This window comes from Poeciliopsis prolifica, unplaced genomic scaffold, assembly GCF_027474105.1.
Source record: "Poeciliopsis prolifica strain line A6 unplaced genomic scaffold, Auburn_PproV2 SCAFFOLD184, whole genome shotgun sequence".
Classification (NCBI taxonomy): Eukaryota; Metazoa; Chordata; class Actinopteri; order Cyprinodontiformes; family Poeciliidae; genus Poeciliopsis; species Poeciliopsis prolifica.
Window position 1 is genome coordinate 20,155 of NW_026562559.1, and position 13,179 is coordinate 33,333.

At 37.7% G+C, this 13,179-nt stretch overlaps 1 pseudogene; it reads right to left on the reverse strand.

Moving 5' to 3' along the window:
- Positions 1–804: 804 nt before the first annotated feature.
- On the reverse strand, positions 805–12,897 carry LOC129356661 (NACHT, LRR and PYD domains-containing protein 3-like; annotated as a pseudogene).
- Between the last annotated feature and the right edge of the window lie 282 nt (positions 12,898–13,179).

Here is a 13,179-nt window from a genome sequence, read left to right on the forward strand (position 1 = left end):
GTATTTGTTTAAGGCAGTTGTATGTGTAAAAAGGAAAAAAATCTAAAACAATAAAAATATTGTTGGAAAAAAAAAGTGATACATTGATTTTACCACTTTGGAGGTAAATAATTAATTAATTTGCACTGTTCCACTACATTTTAACTTTAAAGTATTAATTGCAAAGAAACTCAGCTGTACTAAGTTTGCAGTAGCTGTGCTAACGGCACAAAAACAACCCAATATTACAGGAAAACCATTTATTGGCTGTTGTTTTTTTTACCTAGTTGTGTATTTTTGCAGGTAGCAGTACAACCACAGGGAGAAGGTTCATTGTTTCTCCCTAATATCTTTGTCATATATTGCACTGTCACAACATGGTGACAGTTTTAAGCCGTGTTATCATTTTGTGGCACTGTGCACACTGAGGTTAGAACATTAAAGCTGATTTATTTAGATTTTAGACCATGAGACATAGCACACAACTTTGTAGATTATTTAAAATCAATAGACAGAAACCGTTACGAGTCACCTGTACCGGACTCGTTTCTGGATTTGCAGTTCTTTTGTGTTTACAGTCATCTCCAGGTTTGTTGCTGTAAATAAAGTTATGTGCTGTGGGTGCATCTTCCTGTTTTCAAGGACATAATGGAGGGATAAGGACAGTTAAAGGCGGTCACCTCACCTGAGTTTTTCTCTGGTTAGCAAAAAGTTTACCATGGTGTGAAAATAAATGTCTTTACTTCCAGTATATGAAATATCCACAACTTAATTTATTACTGATATAAGTGTAACAAGAAAAATAAAATAAAAAAAACTAAAGCCTACTGACAACAATGTTTATCTTTATTGTTCATCATGTACCAAAATGTAAACAAGTGGCCAGATAAAAAAATTACATCAAATACACAGAAGTAGGGATATGTGACACATATTCAACTTTTGATTACAATATTGTGTAATTTAGTAAAATTAAAGTGAAAGACATGATAAAATGTTTTTAAAAATAATTTCATTTTAAGCAATGGGATTGTATGGCTGCCTGTTTGTTAGTCAGTTTATAATCAACATCTCAGGACTTCCAGTTATAAACAGGCTTCAGCATATCGTAAAAGTTACATTAGATACTGGCACTGAATGGCACACAATTAAAAATAGATTACTTGTTGTCATGGAAACAATGCAAAAAAAAAAAAGATAAACAAGTAAACCCAAAACTATAATTTGGATGCTTAATACTCTTCAGAATATATTATTTTCACCAGTATAACATTAAAGAGGTTTTATTTGCCCACCCACTCCCATAAAAAGGTTAAAGCTCAGTTTCTTTAGCTTTTAACTACAAGGTCATCTTGTAGAAACAAAGGTCATAACAGAAAAAAACCCAATTCAAGCACAAAAGTGAAAGGATCTCATTTGCAGAATAACACAAAAATCTCAAAGTGCTTACAGGATTTTAACAAACAATCATTGAAATAAAGTGTAGAATTAAGCAACTATAGATTACGATGCTTCACTATAAAAATATATCTTTTGTTCTTTTTAAAGACGAAAAAACAAAACCGAGAGAACATGAGGAATCTAGCAGTATTTTTCCCCATTTCCTTATAATCCCTTTTCAAAGAAGCTGCAGACTCTGCAACATCTGAGAGCAGATGTATTACCAGTAGTAGTGTCATTGTGAAAGGATGGCAAAAAAGGAAGAAAAAATATTAGTAGAACTAATTTTTCACTTATTAGTTGGACGAATCAACTATCCAACTATCATGTTGGAATTATTATTTCCAGATTTGTCACAACCCAACAGAAGTCAAAGTTTTAAGTCGGCTCTGGTACCAACAGTGTGTTGTCCCTAAGGGCTCATAGTGTGTACTCACTGTTCAGCCACTAGTAACAATATAGATCCACCAAATGGGAATGATATGCACAATGCACCATGCTGGAGCAACATGTATAGAGGCTCAGGCCGGCTCAGGTTGGATTTTTACTTCTGTGTGATAATATTTTTTGATTGATGTGGTTTATCCTCTGGAACGACTAAAAGTCTGGAAAAATATATTTATTGTGAAAGTTTAGTCAAGATGAATAATGACAATCACTAAAGCTTGGGGGCTTACAGTCAACACAAAGACATCCAAGAACCTGTCTTGTACTCAAATCCAAATCCAGGATAAAGAGGTTCAGTGAATTTGGTGTTGAGGGTGTAGATGTGGATCAGTGCATCTGAAGAGACTCTGTAGAAGGACAGAGTCCCAGCAGGACAGTCCACATAAACGGCCACTCTGTCAGAGACAAAGGAGGGAGAGGAGAAGGAGGGAACAGGGATGAAAGCTTTCTTTCCATTGTGCCAAACAGTGTAACCATCATCAGAGCAGATGAGATTCCAGGAGTTATCATTTAATCCAAACCAGGAGTCATCATTGAGTCCTTTTCTATTGATTTCCCTGTAACTCACTGATATATAGACTTTCCCACTCCACTCAACCTCCCAGTAACAACGACCAGTCAGACCAGTTGTACACAGCAGCTGATAGAGATCAAATCTGTTTGGATGATCAGGATACGGCTGCTCCGCTTCCACAAGTGTTATCTTCCTGTTTTCTTCAGAGAGTTTGAGGAATCTGTTTACAGTGTTCAGGTCGACTGTTAGTGGACAGGAATCTTAAAGACAGAACAAACACAATACAATTAGTATAATTTTCTGAATTCAGACACAATGATGAATGTCAAAAAATATACTAAATTAGTGAATTAAATACACTCACACTTCCTGAGCCCTGGTACCAACCAAGTGTCTCCTGCAGGCTCCATGCTATAAGACAAGAAGTGTTTTGATGGTCAGTTTTGTGAGGTTTTTTTTTCCCATTCACCCATCACTGAGTTTCTGTAACCCATACAGAACATTATCCTGGTAATATCAGTTTAGTTCAGAGTAGATGGTTTATTTTTCCTCTCTTCAATACAGACATAATAAGATTGGGAACAAAGTTCAAATGCCAGTAGTACAATGGCTACATGTACAGCCTGAGCTAAGGAGGAAAAGGAATTTAAATTAAAGCATATTTATCTCTTAGAGTAGATCTACACATAATTGGGAGTAACTGTCATGAGGTGCGGTTTGTGGTAGTGAGGATGGACGCAGCAGATGGACAATGATGGTTTTTAAAGATTAATCAATACACACAAATCCAGGCAGCACAGGTGAGCAGCAGCAACAGCTCAGACTCTCATAGCCTCTGGAACAAACATTCGACAACCTACAAAAGACTTCTGACAATAGACAAGGACCTGATAGGGAACAAGAGACACGGGTGGGTATAGATACAAGGGACAGTTGGAACATTAAGAGCTAGACGCGAAAACACACAGACTAAATTAACACAAAAACCCAAATTATCAGTAACATCCCAGTGTTCAGATTTTCTTGTTTTTAATCATATTAACTATGTCTGAAAAATCAAGTTATCTTTCCATTTTGCAATTATGCATCACTTTGCATTTGTTAAAGTTCAAGGCATCTGCAATCAAAAATACTGTTCAACATCCGTTTGCAACTAATTATTTCTCCAATATTGACTGATCGAGATCATCTCCCCCTCACACACACATACTTCTGCCATGTGCAACAGTTCTGGTGTTTATTCTTCCTCGATATTTTCCCTCAAACTCAGCATATATTTTCCCTCAGTCTCTGGATATTTGTGACCAGCCATATTCCATGCCCTGCTTACCAGCTCACTCCTTGGATTTGGAATTTTTGTTATCTCCCATCAACAATCCCTTTTTAAGTAACCCTGGCACTCTCTAAAAGTACTAAAACTCTGGCTCTGTTTCTATAATCATTATTCCTCTTTGCCTTCTCTCTCCAGTACTTTACTAGCTGATGAGCCTGGGCATCTCCTTCAATTCCAGTGTTTACACTTGTGTCAATTCTGAGTTCAGTATTGAACAAGAGTAGTTCTGTGTAACTGCAGAAAATAATTCTTTACCAGGGAGAGTCCAGTTTAAAGCCTGGATTCTTCAGTATAGCTGCTAGACTCTCCATTCCTGCCTCTCCTGGACAATTGAAGCTGAGGTCCAGCTCCTTCAGGTGAGACAGGTTCTTAGTCAGAGCTGAGGCCAGAGCAATGCATCCTTCCTCTGTGATCAGGCAGCCTGAAAGACTGCAGACACAAACATACAACACTGTTAAAAAAATTCACCCATATTCTACAAGTGAAGCACAGGTTAGAACTTTTAAACAGGAATCATTCATTAGCATGTTAAAGGAAGTAGAGCAGTATGTCACTGTTAAGCAACAGTCTGCATGCTGACTGCCACAGTAGATAGCCTGATCATCTGAAAAGGTAATATTTAATATCATCCAGTATTACTCTGCAATGATAAAATTGGATAATATTCACAGAAGTATAATAACTTTTTTACAAACCCATAGTTTTCACACTCCAAAGACCAATAACTGATAAGAACTGATATCTGGAAATAAGAAAATCTAGAGTGCAAAATTTTAAGGCCGTGACATCAATACTCTAAACAAGGTCAAAAACAGTACACACTGTTGAAGATTTAAAATTTAGAAATGAAAACCTATTAAGACTTTTTCTTCTGCCACTACCTCCCCTATTTGCCCTACTTTTGCTCTGTTTTGTGCTGTCTTTTTGGAATCTCTCTTTGGATATCTTCTGAGTTGTAAATCAAGGATCTGATCAGCAAATCTCAACGCAATTGATCAAATTTTTCTCGAGAAGACAGGGCAAAGGAGAGCCCTCTTTCCGTGATGGGACATTTGCAGCTGGATATACAATGAATTCCTGGGGAGAGAGGAAGGCTGTATATCTGTCCATATTGTCAGTCGAGGATGTGGAAGATATGTGCATCATTGGATTTTTGATGATAGGATTTCTGTTTTTGGAGTTGGTGATTAACTGGCATATTGAGAAATTTGTAAAACATTGGCAGTTTTTGGCCATTGTGATGTTGCCTAGCCTGTGTAAGGGACTATGCCATGCTATAAACACTAAGATGCTGGCTACTTACATTTCATGAACTCGCTGGGAGGAGGGAAGAGACCTTGGAGAAGTAGGAAGTTTGGCTTGGTGGAATTGACTTTAAGGCAGATGGAAATTGTTGGAAATTGTTGGGTTAAAACAACTGTTGTTATCTGACGTGGCACCCCTAAGTCATCCTGGGAAGGCTAGCTATCTCAATTTCTTCAGTATATCATGTAAGCAAGATTCTGTGTTTTCATTATCTGCTCCCTTCCCCATGGACCTGAATAAGCACTCCAGTGGCCTCGGTAGAGCGCTGATAAACACTCCATCAGTTATCCAGGACAATGGCTGGGGATGGGGGAGCGATCCGGCTCACTGACTTACTTACAAAGACACACATAGCTATAAATATCACCCCTCAACTCACTTCTTCTTCTTAACTCCCTCCTTTTGCCCCCAAGGATGGCAATCTAGGTCAGATGTGATGCACCAAGTGGTTGCTTCACTCATTTGAACAGACTGTGCCCAAGTCAGCACACTTCCACAAATCAACTAATAGCAAAGCTTGTTTTTTGTTTAGCACTTTTGCTAGCTTTGCAATTGGGGACCTGCATTGTGAAACAATGCTCTACAGGTTTCCCAATTCATAACTAAACATAGTTCATACTAAATATGATAACAATAGAACAATTTAAATGTATCAAACCTGAGAATCTCCAGTTCACAGTTAGGTCTCATCAGTCCTTCACACAGCAGCTTCACTCCTGAATCTGTCAGGTCATTGTTACTCAGGTCCAGATCTCTGAGACTAGAGGATGTTGAGCTGAGCAATGAGGACAGAGCTTCACAGCTTCTGTCTGAGAGGTTACACCCACTCAGTCTGAAAGGACAGAAGAAATACCATATAGTACTTTTGTCTTATTTGTTGTTTTTTTAAACTTACATCTTGACTTACATAACTTTGCTTGTGGCTTCAGCAATTGGCAGCAGTCTGTGAAGAGCTTCCTCTGAAGCAGAGTATTTCTTCAGGTCGAACGTTTCCAAACCTTTGTCTGATGACAGCAGGATGAAATGCAGAGCTGACCACTGAGCAGGAGACAACTGGTGTGCTGAAAGACTTCCTGTTCGTAGAGATTGTTGGATTTCCTCCACCAGCGACTGATCATTTAGTTCACTTAGACAGTGGAACAGATTGATGCTTTTCTCCACACCATGATGATTCATCTTTTCCTTGATGTACTGGGCTGTGTCTTTATTAACCGCTAAACTTTCTTCTGTCTGTGCCACAAACCCTCCTAAGTGATGCTTATTGGTCTCCAGTGAAAGACCAAGTAGGAAGCGGAGGAACAAGTCCAGGTGTCCATCTGGACTCTCTAGGGCCATGTCCACAGCAGTCTTGTACATTTCTGTCTCTGAGGATTCCTGGTTTCTTTTTTCCAATTCCTTGGATTTCATTTCACCTTTTCCCATCAGATTGACTCCAGATTTGATGAAGGTCAGTTGAACATGAAGAGCAGCCAGAAACTCTTGAACACTCAGGTGGACGAAGCAGAAAACTTTGTTCTGGTACAGACCTCTCTCTTCTCTGAAGATCTCTGTGAAAACTCCTGAACATGTTTGAAGCTGCTGTGATGTCGATGCAATACTCAGCCAAGTCTGATTCATAGAAAATCAGGTTTCTTCTCATCAACTGCTCAAAAGCCAGTTTTCCCAGAGACTCGATCATCTTCCGCCTCTCTGGACTCCAGATTGAATCTGTCTCAGTTCCTCTGTCATGTTTGATGACCTTCAGTTTGGTCTGCACCACCAGGAAGTGGATATACATCTCAGTCAGGGTCTTGGGCAGCTCTTCTCCATCTTTCTTGTTCAACATGTCTTCCAAAACTTTAGCAGTGATCCAGCAGAAGATTGGGATGTGGCACATGATGTGGAGGCTTCTGGATTTCTTTACATGGGAGATTACCATTCTGGCCTGCTTCTTATATTTAAATCTTTTCATGAAGTATTCATCTTTCTGTGGATCAGTGAATCCTCTGATCTCTGTCATCATACCAATAAACTCAGTTTGGGATCCGATTGGCTGCTGCAGGTCTTGTGGTTATCCAGAGGAGAGCTTTGGGAAGCAGTTTCCCCCTGATGAGGTTTGTCAGAATAACATCCACTGAGGTGAACTTTCTTACATCTGTCAGGATCTCATTTTTCTTGAAGTCCAGTGAAAGTCGACATTCATCCAAACCATCAAAGATGAACACAACTTTTAAATCTTCAAACCTGGAGATTCCTTTGGTTTCACTAAAAAAGTGGTGAACAAGCTCCACCAAGCTGAACTGCTGGTCTTTTAACAGATTCAGCTCTCTGAATGTGAATGGAAACATGAACTGGATGTCCTGGTTGGTTTGGTCTTCTGCCCAGTCCAGAGTGAACTTTTGTGTCAGCACTGTTTTCCCAATACCAGCCACTCCTGTTGTCATCACTGTTTTTATTGGTTCATCTGTTTCAGGTGAGGGTTTAAATATGTTTTCATGTCTTATTGCTGTTTCTGGCTTTCCTGGTTTCCAGGACACTGATTCAATCTGTCTGACCTCATGTTCATTATTGACCTCTTCAGATCCTCCCTCTGTGATGTAGAGCTCTGTGTAGATCTGATTTAGAAAGGTTTGATTTCCTGATTTTACGATTCCTTCAAAGACAGATTGGAACTTTTTCTTCATGTTAGACTTTAGTGTTTGTTGACAGGTGGTGAATGATCCTAAGTGAATGCAAAAATAACTAATTAAAATAATTTCATCATTTCTTATATATTTAACTTTAAAAGTATTACAAATATTTTCTGTTGGTTACATTTTTATAGCTTCTAAATCAAAACATCAAAAAACCAACCATTTAAATCTTCTAGCCAAATTTATAAATAAAAAGCCACTGAATTCTTTAGATAAAACATTAAAGGAGCAAGGACTTTTCAGTTTTTATATGCTCTTAACTCAGTTATTATTTAATAATATCAACATCTCAACATATAATATTTTCAAATTTTGCTATTTGGTACAAAACACACAGACAAGAAATTACTGAACTACGGGGATCCTAAAGTAGAAGCTCAGTGAAAGAGGCTTTATGCAGATAACATGGAAGGTTAAATAAATTTCTATATTACATGAACAACAACTTCTTCTTGATGTTCATCATCATTTCTGCTCGTCTTTGGAACAAAAAAAGTATCGTCGCTTGGCAACCTCTCAGCCAATAGAATAAAAGTGTTGTACTGGGTGTGTTGTTTTCTTCTATCAGGTGTCCCTGTGTGGCTACTGTTAATTATAGCAACCTGCACCAACCACTGAATGTACTGAAAAACAACAATCTCAGCTTTCTCATCAGTGTTACGCTAACTATCCACTAGCAGTGCGCTACTAATTGCTAACAGCCTATTGAATTTGTTCACCCAATCAAAGAAAATGGATCCATAAATCCAATAGTATTACAACATAGTTATAATTTGGTATCTATCTGATTGAGTGAGGCTTAAGAAAGGAAACAGTCACACTCATGCCGCTAGATTATTGAACACATTATGCAAGTAGTTTTCCAGCACTTTTCATTTCATCCTCGTTGTTGTGACCTCACTTTTGTTTGCTGGATTTGCCCCCTCACCTTTGTCCAACAGCTGTTTTTAAGAGTCACAAGGTGAGAGGCCACATTTGGTACCAGGAGCCACTGATTGAGCCCCGCTTGCTGTGTTGCTTCAAAATATAGCAATCTCTTTGCAGAGTACTCCTCAGACCACTCTTTAGGCGTGCTACGCTCTCTCCAGCCCAAAGGCTGCAGGCTGAGGTTCCTTTCTGCCCTGATCATCTGTGCTGGGCCACCTGTCCAACTCCTTGGACTTTGTGCCCAGTGAGATTCTACTCACTCCTCACTTGGAATACATCTGTATTTCACCAAATCTGTACTCCCCTTCCTTTACCTTAGCTCCTTTTATCTTGCATTATTAGTCTTTGCAAATACCTCTATGACAGTTCTTAATTCCAGTACTCAGGCCAACCTGCTCTGCATGTTTTAGATCTGCCTCTATACCAGAACAGCTGATTAAATGATTGCATGACGTCTTCTCCAGCCACCAAGTACTGAAGAAGCCTGTTGATCACTAAAGGATTCGATCCAACTGTATGGCAGAAGAGAAACACCTAAAACATGCAGGACAGTGGGATCTAAGGACCAGAATTAAGAAACGCTGCTCTATGAACAACTAATTATTGTGGTCCCCTCCTTATTAGAGGACCAGATCCAATTCAGAGTGTCTGACATGTTAAAGGAGGAAAAAACTACACAGAATACAAAATGCATGTTTATATTCACTGTGAGAAAAAAAAATCCACTGTGCAACAAATGTATCTGAATCTCATTTTGGAGCCTCTAAATATAAATCTAACAGAGGTTTGGCTGCCATGCACCAGTCTGGATGGAGCAGGTATCAAATCGGCAACCTATTGTTGTGCTGATTAAATGATTACCAACATTGAAAGAAAGATTCATTATCAATTTACACTCTTTACAGAAATTGTCTTACTGCTTTGAAGACGGTCAGCAAGCTCCTTCTGGTTCATCATCCTCAGGAAGTGCTGTGTGATTTTCTCAAATGCTTCTCTGCTGCTGTTCATCTGCTGTTTATCTTCACCCTCTGAAACTTCATGCTCCTCCTTATTCTCATCTAAACCTTCTGGGTAATTTGAACCCAGAGCCATTTGGATCTTTTTCAGCTCAGTTTCTGCAAAGGTGAAAAAATCTTCTTTTTTAGATCCTAAAATGGAATAATAGACAAGACCTCAATGGTTTAGCCAGTGCTGTGAAATACCATTAAATTCAGAGGTTTGTGAGCCTATTAACATTTTTGTCAAAGTGAAATTTTATTGTAAATCTAATCTGAATTATTTACCAAAATCTCCATCAACTTTAACTCAATAGGGAACAGACTCTTGTTAGTTCTCAGTTCATTGTGCTCCAATAGTGGAGCTAAATATCTAATCAGGAGTGACTGTTAGAACAAAATAGATGCTGGTGGAAAATCCACTGGATTATAATTTGCAGCACAAAGATGATTATGAACACAATAGACATGAATCAGTGGATGTAAATATACTGACCTTAAATATGGAGTCCAGCTCTATATGATGCTGTTGGGGAGACGGATCTCTAGGAACCTCTGAGATTTGCTTCACTCTGTGGAGGAATCAGAAAGACTTTGCTCATATTACAGCTTTTCACAAACACAAGAAAAAAAAGGAAGCTTTTATAGATCCAGACAGGTAACAAAATTAATGTCATAATGAAGATTAGAAGGTGGATCCAATAGCAGCAGGCAGGACTAGTGATGGGTCAGACGACACAGAAACCTCTTGTCACTTTGAGGGAAATCATGTGACTGATACAGATCCTGTTTGGATGTGAACGCGCCAAATTGTATTTATGAGGGAAAACTGTGTCAACACATTTTTGGGTTTTGTCAGATGGAGATACTTTGTGTTCTTTGTCTTGCGTTAGTTTTTGGCTCATATTTGAATACCAGCATGGATCAACAGAGGAAGAGGAAGTTTCCCTGTGTGAAATCATTTTTATCTTATCACAGAGAATAACATAAATTATTCCATTCTCATTTCCACTTTTGATAATTTTCTTTAAGATTATTCTGCTTCCTTTCAGTAGAATATTTGAATTAGTTTACATGGATTAACTTATTATTATTGTAGATGAAATGTTGGATTTACTCCCATAAACTGTCTTACTTCTCCAACTGTGGGTTGGGTTGCAGACATGCAAAGCATCAAAATGCAAAGTAAAAACCAAATAGTGCTCTCACCATAGCAACTACCACCTTCAGATGCAAATACAGGAGTAATGAAAATTATTTTAAAAAAACTAACCTGGATCTCAGTTACAAAAGAAAAGTAAGGTTAGCTGAAAGCTGTTGAACACATAATGTCAGCTGCACCTATTCAGCTGGTAGGTGAAAAAGGTCAATTATGGTTATAAAACAGAAGCAAATGCCCAGATATACCAAGTTATAGCATTTACAAACAACTCACCTCTTTGGAGAAGGAGGTTGGTCTATTTCTGACAGATGTCCAGATGAACAGCTGGGCAGTGAGTACTGAGGGCTGTAATGTAAAAAAATCATGTACAGTAAGAGTACAGTGGCTGACAGGAGTATTGGCCTAACCCTAACCCAACCGCTAACCCTACCCCATTTCACCGTTGCTCAACAAACAGTGAAATGGGCTGCAAACACGATACAAACAGCAAAACACATAAACACAAAAACAAACTGTAAATAAAAAATATTTATTTTAAAGTTTGAAAAAGATCTTTTCAAACTTTAAAACTTTTTTTCATGCCTGTCTTTTGGAAATAAACAATAAAACATTACAAATAAGAAAAACAACGAAGTATGAAAAGCTGTAACTTTGCTCCACAAAATGGAAATCCTCCAGATCACTAGAAGGAGTTTGGAGTGACTCGTATTATGCAAATATGCTTATGTTCTGCTGAAACAGACATTAAATATACAGCAACTTTTCTTTCTTCCTCCAACTTTCTTCTGCAAATCTGATTAAAATCCTGAAATCCCATCTTTATTGAGGGTCTGATCCTCAATAAAGATGCTCCTTGTTATTTGACACTCCTTGGATTTGTCCAACATCTGCAGCGTTTGATAGTTGCTGTTTTGCAGCATTTTTCCTTTTGCTTCCATTTCCTATTGCTGTAGTATTTTGTCCATGTCAATATGTAAAATGCAGATTGGAGTTGTTGAGGGTCTGATGAGAGTTTTTTAAGCAAACAGAAAACTTACAAAAGAATAGGAACAGGTTGGGAGCAGCAGAGTTAAAGGGAGGACTAAAGAGTTTCTTTGTCTGGGTTTTAACAAAGTGTTTGTGTTTCCACTGAACTTATAATTGTACAATTTCATTTGCTTAATGGAAATGCAGCATTTTTGAAATACCAAAATTCGCAAACTGCAATGGAAGCACATTTTCCACACATAATCAACAACCAGAAGATGAGAGGAAGAAGTAGGTGGACGGGAGAAAGAGACTTGAACCAAATAAAATCATAATTAGAAAGAAACATTAAATAAACAAATTAGGAAAACAAAGAATAAAACTAACTGTAGAGATATAAGGAAGAAAACTAAACTGGAAAAGTAAAATAAAAACAAAGAAATGATCAAAAGAGGAAATAACTAAAATAGTCCAAAAAACAAATATCAGTCTACAGTTGCAACATGTTTTTATTTTATTTATGTATTTATTTTTTGCATTTGTATTGTTCAGGTTTTAGTTTCTATTTTCTTGTGATTGCTTTTGTTTTAGTCTTTGTGTGTTTTGGAGTTTGCATCTTTTATCTGTTTGCAGCGTATTTCATTATTTGTTGTGTTTGTTCCTGTCAGTCACCATATAAGCAACCAACCTAAGGAATATAATCCATTAATTACTGCATCATAACTAAACTATGATTAACAACATTTATTTGTTTTACCAGCCCCACCTAGATCTGATTACCTACTGACCTGATAAATTACTAAATCACTAAAATAGTACAATAAAATAATTTAAAAATTTTCTTCCATGGGCAAATATTTTTCTATACTACAATATCTGTTGAATCACATTTTAGATAGATAGATTATTTAGACGTAGCTCACCTCTTTCTAGATGAAGGCTGGTTTGATTTAAAATTAATAATATCCAGTTTGGACTTCTTCTCCCAGGATTCTTGTTCCACTTCATCATCAGATTGTTTGCTGTAAATAAAGTTGCTTAAGTGATGCTTTGCTCTAACAGTGACGACACAAAAACAGTAGAAGGTCACGTCACCTCTTAGCTTTGCTCTGGTTCTCAGTCTGAGTTTCTTCTTTCAGCTCCTCATTCTGACTCATGATGCTGAATTTAGGGCCACATCAATCTGCAAACAGTTTTTATATTAATTTAGAGACGATCGCTCACCTGTACTAAAGCTCTACATATTGTTTCTTTTCTCACATCATGGTGTTCAATAATGCTGCATTCACACCAACATGTTTCATGCATCAAAAATGCGTCCAACGCTTCAAGTTTGACATGTTGACCTTTGAGTCAGATGCTTGACATTTTATTCTAGCTGCATGTCAACAGCGATTCACAGTTCAATGCGCCTCAACATAGACTTTTTAAACCAGACG